The sequence below is a fragment of the Heptranchias perlo genome, chromosome 31 (genome assembly GCF_035084215.1).
Source record: "Heptranchias perlo isolate sHepPer1 chromosome 31, sHepPer1.hap1, whole genome shotgun sequence".
NCBI classification, from domain to species: Eukaryota; Metazoa; Chordata; class Chondrichthyes; order Hexanchiformes; family Hexanchidae; genus Heptranchias; species Heptranchias perlo.
Window position 1 is genome coordinate 15,522,416 of NC_090355.1, and position 18,682 is coordinate 15,541,097.

The 18,682-nt window shown below is 40.7% G+C and overlaps 1 protein-coding gene across 2 annotated transcripts in view; it reads left to right on the forward strand.

The window, feature by feature from the left end:
* The first annotated feature begins 10,490 nt into the window (after window positions 1-10,490).
* Window positions 10,491-18,682, forward strand: part of LOC137300399 (syntaxin-binding protein 1) — a 116,238-nt gene continuing 108,046 nt past the window's right edge. For both annotated transcript variants that reach the window (XM_067969479.1, XM_067969477.1), the window contains exon 1: window positions 10,491-10,570. The gene's annotated coding sequence lies outside the window, so the exon portion shown is untranslated. The remainder of the gene's footprint in view (window positions 10,571-18,682) is intronic.

The following is an 18,682-nucleotide window of genomic DNA, read 5'->3' on the forward strand; positions in this document are numbered from 1 at the left end:
AAACAGTGGTTTGCATGAGTAGAAAAGTTCTGCCTGCCTGCTGGTAGAAATTCAGATCCTGCTTGTATTCCCTGAACAGACACTGAGCAGGAGTAAGGAGAGGTGACCGAAGGCTTTCTTGAAGAGGTTTTGAAGATGAGGAAAGATGTGGTAAGGTGGAGGAGTTTAGGAAGAGAGTTTCAGAGTGCAGGGGTGCGATGGCTGAAGAGTTCATTACCAATTATGGAGCAGGGGGAAGGGACACATGGTAGGCCAGTTTAGGAAGAGTGAAGATTGCACGCTGAGTTGTAGAGGATGTTGCCGAGGGAAGGGTGAGATGAGGCCAGGGAGGCATTTGTAAATGTGAATGAGGATTCCAAAATTAATGGGCTGGGGGACAGAGAACCAGTGGAGATTAACAAGGACAGGGGTGATTGGCAAGCATGAACGGTGGAGTTTTGGATGAGCCGGAGTTTGTAAATGATCAAGGTCCAGAGGCTAACGAGACATCAAACCTGGAGGTGATGAAGGGTGATTGAGAATTTCAGCGACAGAGGGCAACATTACGGAGGTGGAAGTAGGCATTCTTACTGATAGATAGGATGTGGAATTGGAAGCTCAGACACCCAAGGTTGTGCACTCGTTCAGCCTGAGTGAGCAGCCAGGGACAGGGATGGAATCAGGAGCTCGTGTGGAGAGTTTCTGCTGAGAGCCAAATGTGATAGTTTCAGTCTTATTAATGTCAAATTGAAGAAAGGGAGGAGTTCGATACAAAATGCTTTCCCCTAAATTGTTCCTCTACCAGAAGCATCAAAGACCCAACAGACCCAGATATCTCTCTTCACAACATTTGTTTTTATTAATTCTTGGGATGTGGCCATCACTGGCAAGGCTGGCATTTATTGCCAATCCCTAGTTGCCCTTGACGTTTGATATGGTCACCTGGCTTGCTAGGCCACTTCAGAGGGCAGTTAAGAGTAAACCATGTTGGTGTGGCCACTTTTGGGTGGCAGATTCCCTTCCCTAAAGAACATCAGTGAACCAGCTGGGTTTTTACAACAATCCGAAAGGCTTCATATTCATATTCATATGGATTTGCACTCATATTCTCTGGATTATTAATCCAGATTTTTGGATTACTAGTCTAGTAACAGAATCACTATTTAGTAATTAACTGGTACATCTCCTATGATGCTGCTGGCGATGAGTCAGAGAACATGCTATTTTATAAGTAAGAGATAGGCGTGAAAACAATATGGCCACATAAAAGACGAGGAAAGAAGTTTGAGAGAGGAGTGATTAGAAATTGTGAAGTAAGTGTTAATGTGTTTTTTGATTGCTTCCTGGGAAATTTGAGGCGATCAGGATTTTTTTCAATATGATGCATAATGCAGCTATGATGAACCAATGCGAGATGTAAAACATTTACTTTTGCCAGTATCTGTTGGGAGTCCCTAGTTACCATTTTTTCAATGTTGCTAGTTGAGAGACAATTTAAGGGGAAAAAAAACTTTTTTGTGAAAATATAAACAGAAGGATAGATAATGAGTTCATCAACAGAAGCACTTCCCCTGTAACTTTCAACACACTCAAACAAATGAACACTATAAAACTGATCCACCTGTCTAAAGGTCGCACTAGTGTACCTCGTGATTAATTTTGAACCAAAGTAGTGATAACATACAAGGTAGATTTTATGAATTCAGACTCTCGGTGTCGAGCTTTAACTGCTGAGGTCGCATTTTGGGAATCTAGGGCATGGACTTGACAGAATTTTCTGCCTGGAGCCCACAAATTTGTAAAATCTACCCTCATATCTATTATTATTTATGATTGGCTTTCTGAAAAACATTTTTAGAAGCAATTTAAAAATCACCCTCACAAATGTATAACTCACTTAATTATATGGTCACCTGGTAGGTCACCGAGCTTGAGCTACAAAATATAACAATGACTGCATGAAAACAGGAAATAGTGACACAATGTTGTTGGCTGTTCGGATATACAGCAGTTTGTTTTTGACTATGAGGAGAGCGAGGGAAAGAGTTTTCAAACAAAATTTTTCAAACAATTCAAGTTAGGAATCTGTGAGGGAAAAATCTAATGCCCTAATTTTCTGCACACAAGGAGTAACCAACACATGGGAATGGATAGTTGAGGCAAAAACTGTGGTCATTTAAGAAATAGTCAGATTTTGTGTGGTGGGGCAGGGTGGGTGGGGGAGGGGGGGTAGTGGAGGGGGTAACTAAGTTCTTTCTGGATGGTTGAGCTGGGATGAGCCAAAAGATCTTCCAGGTCTTGAGTGTCAGATCTAGGCTAACATTGAAATATGCTACTGAAGGAGTGCTGCATTGTCCAAGATGCACTAGAACTTGAGATGAGATTTTAAACCAAGGCTGCCTGTTCTGGTGGATGGCAGTCATAATGAAAACAGTGAGGTGTCCCGGCCAATGTTCTTGTGCAACCGACATCTCGTTACAGTCTGTGGGACCTTAATGTGTGCAAAATGGCTGCTTTGTCCACCTACAATAACAACAATGAGAAAGTAATTCATTGAATATAAAGTGCTTCAGACTTTTTTTGATCGATATGATAAGCAGGCTTTTTTCTTCATACATTGTTCATCTAATACAGAAATGTCACTCCACACTAGCATTAATCAGTAATCCTCTCTGACATCTGTGTTGTGGAGATGCCGGTGATGGACTGGGGTGGACAAATGTAAGCAATCTTACAACACCAGGTTATCGTCCAACAGTTTTGTTGGGCTATAACCTGGTGTCGTAAGATTGCTTACATCTGACATCTGGTGGCTGCTCATGGTTTTACACCCCTCTCAACCACAGCAGCTGCAATCAGGACATTGATTCATTTATTACTGGATCTGGATGAAACAAATGGATTTACAGCAGTTTACATTTCTTGTTAAGGCACTGGCTAATGAACAGCGCTCTGTTTCAAAGAACGTCGGATAAGTCAAGGATGAGGGAAGGCTATTGGATCCATTGATGCTCATCCTTCCCTAAACTGTCCAGCTGGAGCATCCAGATGCAGTTCGAAGCTCCCCAATAAGTTTGTCTTTCGAAGCTTGCCTGGCAGAATGATTATCACCGTTGAGTTCTGGTTCTTCCTAATATCTGTTCTAAATTTACTTTTCACCAGTTTGCCCTCAGGTCCTAATTTCCTGGTTTACTCCAAGGTAATAGTTTGTTTTTTATTTGGTATTATAGCAAATTATGTTCCTACTCTTATACCATATTGAGCACAAAAAACAAATGACTCACAGGATATTGCCAAACCTACAAAGTGGACAAAACTGAAAAGAATATCTTCTAGAATATGAGGTGGGATTGAATGGGATGGTGTTTTTCTCTTACTAATGGTTTTTAAAGGACTTTCTGTGCAATCTCCGTCTTGTTTCCCTTCAATGAGATTGAGCTTACAGAGTAAAAGTGCTGATAAATTTACTCAGTCCAGCACTAATTTAGCAATTTCTCTGTTCTGCCGTCCCTCCAACTCATTAATTTACCATTCATTGCGGAATTCCCGGCTGTTTATGCAGATTACAAACAGGAGTGACTACAGCACCTGTCCCTGCAATATTCTGCTCAGTATATTTTGCCAGCTTGATATCACTTCCCTATTTAGTACCTGGTGTTTCCTCTCCTTCAACCAATGCTGCAACCACCTCAATGTTTCACCTAAGAGATCCACTGCCTTAAGCTTATGTTGGGCCTTTCATGTGGAACTCTATCATACTATTATACTTCATTTAAGTGCCACCTTGACTCAATTGCCAGCATTCTAGGTTGTGGGTTCAAGCTCTAAGACTTGAACACATAAGCTAGACTGACAATTCAGTGCATTACTGAGGGAGTGCTACGTTGTTGGAGCTGCTGTCTTTTGAATGAGTTGTTAAACCGAGGCCCCATCTGCCTGCTCAGGTGGATGTAAGAGATCTGAAGGCACTGTTCAAAAAAGAGCAGGGTGTTTCTCCAATGTCCTGACCAATATACCTCCCTTAACCAAAAAATGATCTAGTTATTCATTCAGTTGCTTTTTATGGGACTTCGTTGTGCACAAATTGGTTGCCATGTTTGCCTACATAAAAACAATGATTTCAGAAGTATTCCATTGGTTATAAATTATGGTGGAATGTCCTGAAGAGGTGAAAGGTGCTATATGAATGCAGGTTCTTTCTTTTCTTTACTATATCATAGTACTTTCCAATTTGGGAAGTTGCTTCCTCAAAAACGTCTAGCAGCTTGCTCAAGCATTACCTGACCCTTCCAAAACCACATCAACTGCCAATTCTTGACTATTTTCCTGTAATTAACCCTCAAGTTTGTTCCCAGTTATCAATTCCATTATTTTGTGAGTTAATGATGTAAGTCTCATATGAGTGCAGTTACCTGGGTTTGTTCTGTCGCCTTTTTTCAAAATCCATTGACTTTTCCAATTCAGTGGGACCTGCTTTGGTATTCATTCGTTCCCTCATGATGACTGTTAGCACATTGTAGGTTTCATCCCTAATCTCACTTAGCACCCTGAGGTATATACCATCCATCCCTCTTGATTTTTTTTTAACCTGTCTAGGTTCTCCATTCATGTGGTGTCAAAGCCATTAATTTTAGTTGCAGAAGCTCCGACGATGGGTGGCACTCTGCCCATGTCTTTTCTGGTGAACACAGCCTGGAAATAATCATTTGGTCAGTTAAATATTTTTGGTTGATCCTTAGTTTCAAACCAATTTCGATCTGAAGAGACCTCAATCAACTTGACAGCCCTCTTGCTGTTATGAAACTGAAAAAACTTCCTACTGTATCATTCGGGCTTCTACAACTACACTCACTGTTTGCTGTTTGCTCCTCTGACTGCCTTCTTTTTTTTCATTTTGTTGTTCCTGTATGTTTTCTGGTGGAAGGCTACAAAAAAGCTAATTTTCAAGGAGTACTGTTTTTTTAAAGGGTTTGGCAAACCCCTGTTTTATTTAGAGAGAAGAAACACCAGAATCATGGAATCATAGGAAGTTACAGCACAGAAGGAGCCATTCGGCCCATCGTGTCTGTACCGGCCGAAAAAGAGCTATCCAGCTTAATCCCACTTTCCAGCACTTGGTCTGTAGGCCTGTAGGTTACAGCACTTCAAGTGCACATCCAAGTACTTTTTAAATATGATGATGGTTTCTGCCTCTACCACCCTTTCAGGCAGTGAGTTCCAGACCCCTGCCACTCTCTGGGTGAAAACATTTCTCCTCAGTTCCCCTCTAATCCTTCTACTAAATACTTTAAATCTATGCCCCTGGTCACTGACCCCTCTGCTAAGGGAAATAGGTCCTCCCTATCCACTCTATCTAGGCCCCTCATAATTTTACACACCTCAATTAAATCTCCCCTCAACCTCCTTTGTTCCAAAGAAAACAACTCCAGCCTATCCAATCTTTTCTCATAGCTAAAATTCTCCAGCCCTGGCAACATCCTCATAAATCTTCTCTGTACCCTCTCAAATGCAATCACATCTTTCCTGTAAAGTGGTGACCAGAATGGCTGTGGCCTTACTAGTGTTTTATACAGTTCCAGCATGACCTCCCTGCTCTTATATTCTATGCCTCGGCTAATAAAGGAAAGTATCCCATATGCCTTCTTAACCACCTTATCTACCTGTCCTACTACCTTCAGGGATCTGTGGACATGCACTCCAACATCCCTTTGTTCCTCTCCACCTCCCAGTATCCTCCCATTTATTGTGTATTCCCTTACCTTGTTTGTCCTCCCCAAACGCACACTTCTCTGAATTGAATTCCATTTGCCTTTTTTCTGCCCACCTGACCAGTCCTTTGATAGCTTCCTGCAGTCTTCAGCTTTCCTCCTCACTAGAAGAGCTGTGTTTCCTGTTCATTGTGATAATATTGTGCAAATAATGAAGTGATGGGTATTACTGTGGATTACATCATCATGTTGTGCATTTGTAAATAAACAAAATAGGTTTGGGCAAACACTATGTAATAGTCTGAGACTGCAGGAACAATCTGCCTCTGAATATTCTGTCTTCTGATCATATTGATGCGCAGAGAAAATATGAATTACTGTAATTCATTACTCCTTACTTTCACTGTCATCATAAATGCTTTCAACTGTGTTATAAGTCATGAAATGCTTGTATAAGTGTTGAATGTCTTGCAGATATGTAAACAGTTTGACCAATAGGAAACCCAGTTTCTGGTCTGACATTGCTGCAAGGAAACGTAGAAAGTGTGTTCTCAAAAATGACTCAATGAGAGAACATAGTTCCCGTTGTGTGGAGCCCATTATTTGTTTGTGATTTAAGTTCTTTACAGTATCTCTAAGTGCACGGTGCCCCTCGTTGAGTTTAGTTTCCTGTGTATCTGGATGTTCTCATTGTATTGCAATGACATTCCGGCCAGGCCACTCCTTGGTCAAAAAGTCATCCTAATACCATTACAGTTCACAAACCATGAAATTACTAGAGACTGAGTAAAATTATTTTAATCCCTTGTGCCCAGTTTATTGAGGATTTCCTGAAAACATTCTCTCTAGAATCTATACTGCTGATGCGCTCTCTGTTTAACTAGACTCCACTTTCTTCATCTGGGGAATTTAAATCTGTAGGCGTGGAGAATTTCCTGCACTCTATTCATACAAACAAGGAAAGTACCAATGTACTTGCCACCATCCATCATTTTTGATGCTCTGTTGGAATTCTGCTTTGCTCAGAAATGTGGAATTGTTGGATTGGGTTTGCAGTTACACTGAGGCCCTGTTAACACAGTCATGACTCTAGATTCCACTCATTCCTTGCCCACAGAGCAAGGTTTTATTTTAATTGTACGTTTCAATGATAAAGGCAGAGTCTTGAGTGTCAGTTTGACATATTTGGTAGCAAACTAACATCTAAATCAGCAAAATTATGTGTTCAAATCCCAATGCATTACATGAGCATATAAAACGAGGCTAACACTTTTGTGCAGTACTGATCCAGAGGTGCTGACCTTTGGATGAGACATTCGGTTAAATACGTATATTATTTGACAGTGTCATCTGGAATTCTGCACCACCATATCAGTATTAGAATCCAAATTCTATGTTTCAGTCTGATGCTGCAGTTACTGAAATGTAGAAATGGCTTCATGCAGCAGCAGTCACTCAAAGTAATTAATTGCCTCATTGGACTAACATGCGAAAGCAGCTCAGAGATAATTGGGGACAAGGGTTCTTAAAACTGTTTTGTATCTTTTTGCCCACATTTCAGATAGCATCAAAGAGTCGCTGGCACCTCCAATGAATGCGGTATTATCAGCAGCTCTGGGCTGAAGTCCATGTGTGGCAGCAAAAAAAAAACACTGCCAATACATGCCAACTGCTGCCGTCAACGGGATTTGTTTGTCTTTGTTTCCTCTATATTGATACAACTTGGAAATCCAGTGCCAACATTATTGGGAGAATAACATGTAGCAATGGAGAAACTTACTGAACTATTGAGCAAGTGGGGGGTTTACTTTGTGAACAAAATATGCTGCAATTAATTCCTTGGAGATTGTCGAACAATACTGACATATAGTTTAAGTTCCTTTGTTATCTGTTATTTTGAATTAATATCCAATAATATCTGATACCACTTTACATACTAATGAGGCACTAAATGCATTTTTGTTGTAAAGTGTGTGAATATTAAAAGCTCTGGCTAATATTAAGATTTCAAAATGTTTTTTTCATAATTTCATCTTTTACATCGGCACTGACAAATCACCCATGCGCTTCAGACAGTGACCAGGCCACCGTCATTCTGTTTGAGGAAGAATAATAAGGTGAGAAAGACATCACTTGCAGCTTGGGTAGACCTCCATAATTTGTATGGTGTGTATAGATGTTGGCCTTCCTTGCATCAGATAATTCATCAAATTAATTAGAGAGACTGTCACTTGTTCCTAGACATTATTGGGTAATGCATTCTTAAGGAGAGCAATCTAATACTTGCTGAAATGTAACTAATTTAAATAAATCACATATTTTACTTAAAGCATATAACTCCTAAAGCATTCCTGCCAGTTGTTTAGAATGATTTCTTATATGACCACCAACCCTAGATCATTTATGAAATTTGTCTATGGGCACTTTTCTACAGAGTTGGGAGGCCTAAATCCTTTGTTGAATGTTTTCCCCTTTTCTCCTCTCCTGAAGTCACTGACTTTTTAAAAAATTCGTTCATGGGATGTGGGCATTGCTGGCAATGTCAGCATTTATTGCCCATCTCTAATTGCCCTTGAGAAGGTGGTGGTGAGCCGCCTTCTTGAACCGCTGCAGTCCGTGTGGTGAAGGTTCTCCCACAGTGCTGTTAGGTAGGGAGTTCCAGGATTTTGACCCAGTGACGATGAAAGAACGGCGATATATTTCCTCATGGAATCCCCGTGACTCGCACTAGGGTACAGTTCTGTGAGTGACTCACCTCAGTGTGTGAGCCTGTTGAAAGTAATTTGTGCACAATGTCTGACTTTGTCAAATGCCATTAGTATAAAATAAGCACAAGAATTTTTTTTTAAAATGTCTCTGGAGAATATTCATCCCTGTATAGCATGACACAAACCTTCACCTTATGGAACTAACTAGCATAAATCTTTGTCCAAGCAGACAGCAGTCCATCATCAGTAGCTGAATGTCCAGCATGTTACACATTTGTCTACTGTATCGGTTCAATGAAGGCGATCCAACAAAATATAAGTACGGACTTGGACACTGACTGCAAATAATGCACAATTCTCATTGACGTGAACAAGAAGCAAATATGTTGGGCTGTATCATGCTTTTAGTGTGATTGTCTTAAGTAACATATGACAGGGTATTCCAGCAGAATTGCCAAGACAATTCACAAGACCACAAATAGATAAGGAAAGCCATTTCTTCCATCCTGGCTTATCCATCCAGAAAAGAAAACCTATAGTGCTCCCCATTTTTTAAATGATTCCGGGGTTTTTTCCCGCACTACCCTACCTGGAAATCCATTCCATGTAACGATCCCTCTTTGTGTGAAGAACTTCCCAATCGTCCCAAATTTGCCCTTCACTCGTTTGAACCTGTTCCCTCTTGTCCTACTGTCACAGTTTATTTCGAAGTAGCGTTCTGGATTTACCTTCCTTATCATTTACTATCTCATTATGAACTCCCTTCTCAGTTGCCTCCCTTCAAAATTGCAAAGCCCACATTTTCCGCTCTTTTACATGCCTCTGTGAAGCTCTGCTTAGGATCAATCCCATGGCTCCAACAGTTGGGGTCCATGTTGCAAAATAAGTGCATTCAGTTTTACTATCATTATTTTTCCATTTGACCAAACTGTAAAATATAGAGCTAATTTATGATTTAAGATTTCACCTTGACTTCGCTGAAAAAGAAAATCAGGCATAAAATCCTGGGTGTATAACTGGCAGTCAATCCACTACCGCCCATTTTGTGCCCCCACTTAAGTTGAATTTCACACCCCTTGTCTGTTACTGACAATGACATTGCAGATTAATACTGTGATCTCCATGTTGGTGGATGATGTGTTGCAGCATTCGTTTGGACATGCAGTGAAACTAAAGTTCAGCAATTGCCAACACAACTCACTGTTCACTGTTGCTGATAATTCAAAATATTCAGCTTCACTTTGCTGAAATGTAAATTACTCACTTTATTCTTCTTTTATTCTGCAAATATTAAAGTGGTGATTAATGTCAGGTATGGTACATTAAACATGGAGGTGGATTTTGTTTTCTCTATTTTAACTCTTACTAAAATGAATGCATAATAAGATTCATTGTAATTTAATTTTATGAATGTAATATCATCCATATTTTAGAGCTGCATGAACCCACAATATGTAATTTTGTATACTCCCCAAACTGATTATCCTGAAAAACACAATTGCGTTATTTGCTTAAAAGGATCTATTAGGTTTCAACGCTCAACGTCCTGATTGCTGATATATTTAAATGAACAACATCTTCTTTGCAAGTAACTTTCTTGGATCCCAAAGTAAAACAAAACCCTCAGAAATAGCTGTACAATTTCTAACATTGCAAAGGCAAAGGATCCCTTTCCGCAGCACAGCATTTGATGTTCAAGACAAGGTAAGAAAGAAAAAAGGGGTTCAGTTGGACTGTTACACTTTCCGAAGACAATAATTCTCCCCAATTAAAGAAACTTTCAGCGAGCTCTGTCAACTGACATGGCAGTGAGAGATAACAACGATCGGATAAAAGCAGAGAACAGCCAAGCTAAAATGACATTATCTGTGCTGAATTTGGAGAACTCGTCGAAATCAAAGATAACATCGGAACATTCAAGTTTCCGCTATTGTTAAAGCTATTTCCAGCATCACATGCTGTTTTCCCATTTATCAAGACTTTGTTGTTTTAAACTTTAAAGTCCCATTTCCTGACGGCCTTATATTTTGAAAATGCACAGCATTTGTGGATTCCTATCGAGTCTGGACCCATTTCTCTGGAAGCTCAGAGTAGATCGAGCCATTTGTAATAGTGAGTTCTGGATGGCCACTGAGACTGATGATCTGAGGACACCTTGCGCTGCAAATCTAACATGTAAGGTTATTAGTTCAATTTAATTTTTAATTATACTACTATAGTTGCTTCAACATGTTTATTGTGGTGTATGCCTTTGTCACCAAAAAAGGATGTGAGCCCTTTGACAACATTATTTGTTGAATTGGTTGAATTGTTGGCTTGACTGCAGTTTTAAAAAAAAAGAGTAATTAGCATGTGACATCTTCAGATATTGCTGAAAACAAGTTCTCTCTTTCAATTTTTAAAATACCGTTTTCATTTTTTTCCTTTGCCTTCTCTTTATGTCTCCAAGGGACATTTGCCATTTCCCAGTCAAGCCGAGGAAAGCCTGCTGGGGTCAATGGGTGGTTGCGGGTGTGCATCTAGTATACTTCTGCTGATGAAACGGGGCATTGGGAAATCTCGATCTTGGTGTCTTTGCCAAAGCAACACACATTGATGCAGCCAGCACTTTTCTCGTTCTCCGAGCATAATTGATTGTCCTTCATATTATCCTCTTCAGCTAATATATGAGGACACCAAGAGGTAATTTTGCAAGACCACGCTGGCTGTGCAGTCCCAGTAGATGACGGTCCTGCCGGCAGTGCAAACTTGTAAAATTATCCAAATATTTCCATTTCTCTTTTGGTTGAAATCTTCCACCGCCAATATCTGTCTGATTATTGATTTTCCAGCTTCTTTTCCATTCATTATCAGAGAAACTAATTTCAGCACACTCAAAACTTAACTTCTGTTCTTTATCGATTCACTTAAAGTTGGGCTGTTATAACATTTGGATAAAGGATTAATATTAACTTGAAATATGTCCATAGTAATGATCAAAGATGGAATACCACGTAAGGTATACAGTAAAAAAATAGGTTGCATTTGTGGACAATGTACAGGTATACAGACAATGCAGGGAGATGGGAGATTTAATTGGACACCAATCACTCAACATTCTGCCTGGAAGGTGTAATTTGATCCAGTCACTGGAAAGTCAGGCTGGAGGTAGGCAGTGCTGCTTGACAACACAGAGATAGTTGCCAATGTATAGTGGCACTGCAGGCATCACCCTTCAGAGTTCAGACAGCTCACAGAGCTAACACGCCCCACAGTTCAGGCAATGCAATAAATTGAGCCATAATATGTTTGACGGAATTATAAACTCTAGAAGGGGCCATGGACTCAAGCTGAGAAGAGGAAAAGTGAAGAGACGGTTTTTCTTTAACTACTTCACACAAGTGGTGGTGAATACATGGAAAAGACGGACAGAGAGCCAGTGGAGGCAGTTAGCATCAGCAGAATAAGTTATTCAGGGGTATGAGAGTTGTAATGGTGCCTGGTATTTTTCAAACCTTGGGATCAGCCATAAGGAGTGCAAAGGTCTCTTCTGGTGCTGTACATTCCTAAGTTTTTGCTGTACATCTTGGTCAAGATGTGAAGAACAAAACAGACATCACATTTACACACCTAACATAAAATGCACATATATAAGTGAATATGAATTTGAATATACTTTTATACACTTTTATTATTGCAGTGGAATCCTGTGATGAATTATAGTGACAAATTTGGTTAGTAGCCTAAATGATTACTTTGACTGATCAGTATATAGGCTACACCTCTTAATTCAATGTTGCTTAATTCAAATTATCTGATCATTCAAATTTGTTTTAGTGCAAAAAATAATTTTGAACGATCGACAGTGGACTACGTCATTTTACCAGACAGCTGTGTTAATACAAGCTATTGTAACTGGTATGATAACCACATTGATAATCAGCTTATCTATGCATGTGTAGAGTTACTGTTACTAGTATTGAGGGGTTCAGCATCTTTGAAAGTAGATCAATCATCAGGCCCAGATGAAATGTATCCCAGGCTGTTAAGAGAAACAAGGGAGGAAATATCAGAGGCTCTGACCATCAATTTCCGATCCTCCCTGGCAACAGACGTGGTGCCGGAGGATGGAGGACTGCTAACATTGTACTGTTTAAAAAGGGAGAAAAGGACATACCAAGCAATTACAGGCCAGTCAGTCCAACCTCGGTGTTGGGCAAATTATTGGAATCAATTCTGAAAGACAGTATAAACCGTCATTTAGAAAGACATGGATTAATCAAGACAGTCAACATGGATTTGTTAAGGGAAGGTCATGTCTGACTAACTTGATTGAATTTTTTGAGGAGGTAACAAGGGGGGTCGATGAGGGTAGTGCGTTTAATGTAGTGTACATGGATTTTAGCAAGGCTTTTGACAAGGTCCCACATGGCAGACTGGTCAAAAAAGTAAAAGCCCATGGGATCCAAGGGAAAGCAGCAAGTGGGATCCAAAATTGGCTCAGTGGCAGGAAGCAAAGAGTAATGGTTGATGGGTGTTTATGCAACTGGAAGGCTGTTTCCAGTGGGGGTCCGCAAGGCTCAGTACTAGATTGCTTGCTTTTTGTGGTATATATTAATGATTTGGACTTGAATGTGGGGGGCTTGATCAAGAAGTTTGCAGATGATACAAAAATTGGCCATGTGGTTGATAGTGAGGAGGAAAGCTGTCGACTGCAGGAAGATATCAATGGACTGGTCAGGTGGACAGAAAAGTGGCAAATGGAATTCAATTCAGAGAAGTGTGAGGTAATGCATTTGGGGAGGGCAAACAAGGCAAGGGAATACACAATAAATGGGAGGATACTGAGAGGTGTAGAGGAACAAAGGGACGTTGGAGTGCATGTCCACAGATCCCTGAAGGTAACAGGTCAGGTAGATAAGATGGTTAAAAAGGCATACGGGATACTTTCCTTTATTAGCCGAGGCATAGAATATAAGAGTATAAAACATTGGTTAGGCCACAGCTTGAGTACTGCGTACAGTTCTGGTCACCACATTACAGGAAAGATGTAATTGCACTAGAGAGGATACAGAGGAGATTTACAAGGATGTTGCCATGGCTGGAAAATTTTAGCTATGAGAAAAGATTGGATAAGCTGGGGTTGTTTTCTTTGGAACAAAGGAGGCTGAGGGGAGATTTAATTGAGGTGTATAAAATTATGACGGGCCTAAATAGAGTGGATTGAGAGGACCTATTTCCCATAGCAGAGGGGTCAGTGACCGTGGGGCATGGATTCAAAGTATTTGGTAGAAGGATTAGAGGGGAGCTGAGGAGCAATATTTTCATCCAGAGGATGGTGGGGATCTGGAACTCAGTGCCTGAAAGGGTGGTAGAGGCAGAAACCTTCAACTCATTTAAAAAGCACTTGGATGTGCACTTGAAGTGCCATAACCTACAGAGCTACGGACCAAGTGCTGAAAAGTGGGATTAAACTGGATAGCTCTTTTTTGGCCAGCACGGACATGATGGGCCGAATGATGACCTTCTGTGCCGTAACTTTCTATGCTTCTATGATACTAGATAAATAGTGTTAGAGATACACCATTGTCAACATTCATTTCTTGATATATCCGGTAAGCCAAGAGTTCAATTGTTTTCAATCATTGCTGCACTTTACTCAACTGTTGACAGATTTTTTTTAAATTCATGTTATTTGGATAAGTTCAATGTTGGACAACTTGACAAGCTAAATACAGATTCATATGTTAACCCTGCAGACACATTGATCATTCTGATATATTATTTGAGTCCCTTATAATTTTTTTGCATGAGTACTTTTGAAATGTGACACACTAAAGTGCCATGATCATTTTGAAGTGTCACAATCACTTTTAATAAGAAACTCCCTCTGAACATGTGCGACATGGAAGACTTTTATGTGTAGAGATCTATAAGGTGTGAGATAAAGGCAGCAATTGTATCAAGAGTCTCAACAACATCATAAATGATGACAGGAAAACTCATATGATTTTCAGTCTGAACACCAAGATTCAATCATTGTCATGCCTTGCCATAGTGGTAGTAATTATATTAAGAACAAAAGCTTAGTTGAAATGCTCACTGACTTGCAGCCTGCAGTTTATTTAGTGTTATCAGTTAGTACAGATATTATCAGGACAGATAACCCTGTCAATTAACGTAGCAATAATACCCAGAAATCTGACTGATATCCCCTTCAAAAGACAGTTAGTTATGACCAGAGTGGCCAGACGATTAGACCATTTTTAAAAAATGGTGCTGGCCATGTTGTTGGGTAAAATGGGCCACTAAGGCTACTGACCTGTTTTGAGGATGTTATCATCCCCTTAATGTCAATTTTGAGAAGTTAAAATTCACCCCTTAGAGTCTGATCAGACAGTTACAGAAGTCACTTGAGAAAATAACAGCAAATTCAAAAATGTTTTAAAAATCAAGCTATTGAAAGGCAACCAAAGTGTTAATTAGCACTATTTATCGTGAGCTTGGTGGCACAGTCTCTCGGAAGACGCTGTTCCGACACCTCTGTATGGAATCATTTTACTGTACCGCACTCCATTCTGCTTTTCTAAAAGTTTAATTTTTTTCTAATATAAATGTTGAAATTATATAATGAACAGCAATAGTAATAAACCTGCCTGCTTTCTCCGGCTTGAAACCACAAGGACGCATTCATATAGCGCCTTTCGCAACCTCAGGATGTTCCAAAGCGCTTTACAGGCAAAGAAGTACTTTTGTAGTGTCGTCACTGCTGTCATGTAGGAAACGCAGCAGTCAATTTGTGCACAGCAAGATCCCACAAACAGCAATGAGATATTGACCAGATATCTGTTTTAGTGACGTTGGTTGAGGGATAAATATTGGCCAGGACACCGGGAGAACACCACTGTTCTTCTTTGAACATTGCCATTGCATTCTTTACGTCCACCTAAGATGGCAGACATGGCCTCAGTTTAACATCTCATCCAAAAGATAGTACCTCCAACAGTGCTGCCATATACAGCCTTAGTACTGCACTGAAATGTCATCTTGGATTATGTACTCAAGTCTCTGATGTGGGGCTTGAACCCACAAACTTCTAACTGCAGTAACTCATCAAATTTACTTCATCAGCACAATCTAGCCCAATGAGCTTTAACACCAAAAAGGACGAGAGCATCAACATCATGGAAATGTCATCGCTTCCAGGTTCCCCTCCAAATTACACACCATCCTGATTTGAACATATATCATCATTATTATGACCATCTCCAACAAGGGAGAGTCTAACCACCTCCCCTTGACATTTAACAGCATCACCATCGCCGAATCCCCCACCATCAACATCCTGGGGTCACCATTGACTAGAAACTTAACTGAACCAGCCACATAACTACTGTGGCTGCAAAAGCAGGTCAGAGGCTGGGTATTCTGTGGCGAGTGACTCACCTCCTGACTCCCTAAAGCCTTTCCACCATCTGCAAGGCACAAGTCAGGAGTATGATGGAATACTGTCCACTTGCCTGGATGAGTGCAGCTCCAACAACACTCAAGAAGCTCGACACCATCCAGGACAAAGCAGACCAATTGACTAGCACCCCATCCACCACCGTAAACATTCACTCCCTTCACCACCGGTGCACCGTGGCTGCAGTGTGTACCATCCACAGGACGTACTGCAGCAACTCACCAAGGCTTCTTCAACAGCACCTCCCAAACCCGCGAACTCTACCACATCGAAGGACAAGAGCAGCAGGCACATGGGAACAACACCACCTGCATGTTCCCCTCCAAGTCACACACCATCCCGACTTGGAAATATATCACCGTTCCTTCATCATCGCCGGATCAAAATCCTGGAACTCCCTACCTAACAGCACTGTGGGAGAACCTTCACCACACAGACTGCAGCGGTTCAAGAAGGCGGCTCGCCACCACTTTCTCAAGGGCAATTAGGGATGGGCAATAAATGCTGGCCCCAGCGACGTCCACATCCCATGAATGAATAAACAAAATCATTCCTTTATCATTGAAGGGTCAAAATCCTGGAATTCCCTACCTAACATCATTGTGGAAGGACCATTGCCGCAAGAATTGCAGTGGTTGAAGAAGGCTCACCATCACCTTTTCAGAGTTACTGTAGATGGGCAATAAATGCATACATCTCTCGCTCCACCTACACCTTGAGAACAATTTTTTTTAAAATCAGGTACCAGGCAAACAATTTCAGCTCCCTTTTAACAGCCATGACTCTTCCCCACTTCAAGTGTTCACGGCCAACTCAGCAGACAGAAAAACAAAGGGCTCGATCCAAATGAAATTCAATATAATGAAATATGAGGTGGTAGGAGGAATAAGGAAGCCAATTATTCCTTGGAAGGTAAGGAACTAAATGGTGTCGAGGAGCAAAAAGATATAGGAATATAGATACACAAATTGTTAAAAGTAGTCATGCAAGTTGATAAAGCTATAAAGAATGCAAACAAAGTACTTGGATTCATTTCTGGAGGAGTAGCATACAAAAGCAGGGAAATAATGTTAAATTTATATCGAACCTTAATTAGACCAGACTTGGAGTATTGCGTGCAGTTATCGAACTCTTTTATAATTTTAAAGTCCTCCATCAGATCGTCTGTTAAGTCTTCTCTTTTCTGGGAAATCGAGCCCAGCCCGCTTAATCTATCCTGATTGTTACATCCTCTCAATTCTGGTAACAACCTTGTAAATCTTTTATGCACTTTCTCCAGTGCTACAATTTCCTTTTTGTCGTACGGAGACCAGAATTTCACACAGTTAATGTAGGATAGCCACTTACAGATCAAATAAAGAATTTAGGAGGAATTTCTTTGGACAGAGATGGTGATAATGTGGAACTCACTGCCACATAGACTGGTTGAAGCAGATAGTATTAACATATTTAAGGGGAAGCTTCTATAACGAGGGGGCATAGATTTAAGGTGAGAGGGGAGAGATACAAAAGGGTCCAGAGGGGCAATTTTTTCACTCAAAGGGTGGTGAGTGTCTGGAATGAGCTGCCAGAGGCAGTAGTAGAGGCAGGTACAATTTTGTCTTTTAAAAAGCATTTGGACAGTTACATGGGTAAGATGGGTAACGAGGGATATGGGCCAAGTGCAGGCAATTGGGACTAGCTTAGTGGTATAAACTGGGCGACATGAACATGTTGGGCTGAAGGGCCTGTTTCCATGTTGTAAACTTCTATGATTCTATGATTCTTGATGTATACATGAGGGAAAAGAGAATAGAGGGATAAAGGGCCAGGGTGGAAAGAGGTCATTAGAGTGGGAGGAGGCTTGTGTAGAGTATAAACACTGGCATAGACCAGTAGGGCCGAATGGTCTGTTTCTGTGCTGTAGATTCTATGTAATTCTATATATGTACCGCCATATCTGATTGACTGTCTTTTTTCCTTGTATCCCTCCACCTTCCTGATCATCTCAACCATAAACCACTGCTCATTCCCTGGGCCTCACTACTTCCATATCCCTGGGCAGCCTGCTCTCTGACTGGCCTCAAACTTCACCTGTTTCTCACTTCCTGCCCTGATATGTTCCCATCACTGCTCCTGGGTAGGGCTGCCAAATCTCCAGGTTTTTCCTGGTGTCTCCAGGAATTAAAGAGTAACCTCCAGGACAATGCTGCAAGCAACCCGGGAGAAAAATTATAGGGGCATTTAAAAAAGTTTTTTTCATTTTCTTTGATTAGTTATAAAAGTACTGATGATGGGAAAAAAAGGCAGTTTGACTGACAATCAAGAATCATCCAATCCGGTAATGAAGAGATGGATTACTTTCCAATTAGGGTGGGAAACTGGTGTGCCACAAGGATGGACGTGTTGGGCGACTAATGGCAGGAGTGTTGGGGCGGGGAGTTTGGAGGCTGGGGATCGTGTGATGAAACCTCCAGGATTACATCCAACCAGAGTTGGCAACCCTACTCCTGAGCGTCGGCTTGAAGAGGGTGAAGAAAATTTAAATGGACTCACTTGTCTTTGAACACCTCAATTCAAAGCCATTGCTAAAGAGAGGACACTCACTCACTCAACAGTGCCATCTTCAGTGGCAAGTACTAAACTCAACATTAAACCATTGTGATACATTCAATGTATAAACAGCACTTTAAGAACTGCAGAACCTTAAAAATAAATGCCAAAGGTTTCAAAGCATAATTTAACAAGACAAACCTTTGGTATTTGAATATGAAAGCTTATTTCTGAAGAACAATTGTGTTAACAACAATAACTGGCATATTGTGCTAATATTGCCCAAGCCAACCAACTTAGTGTTTCAACTT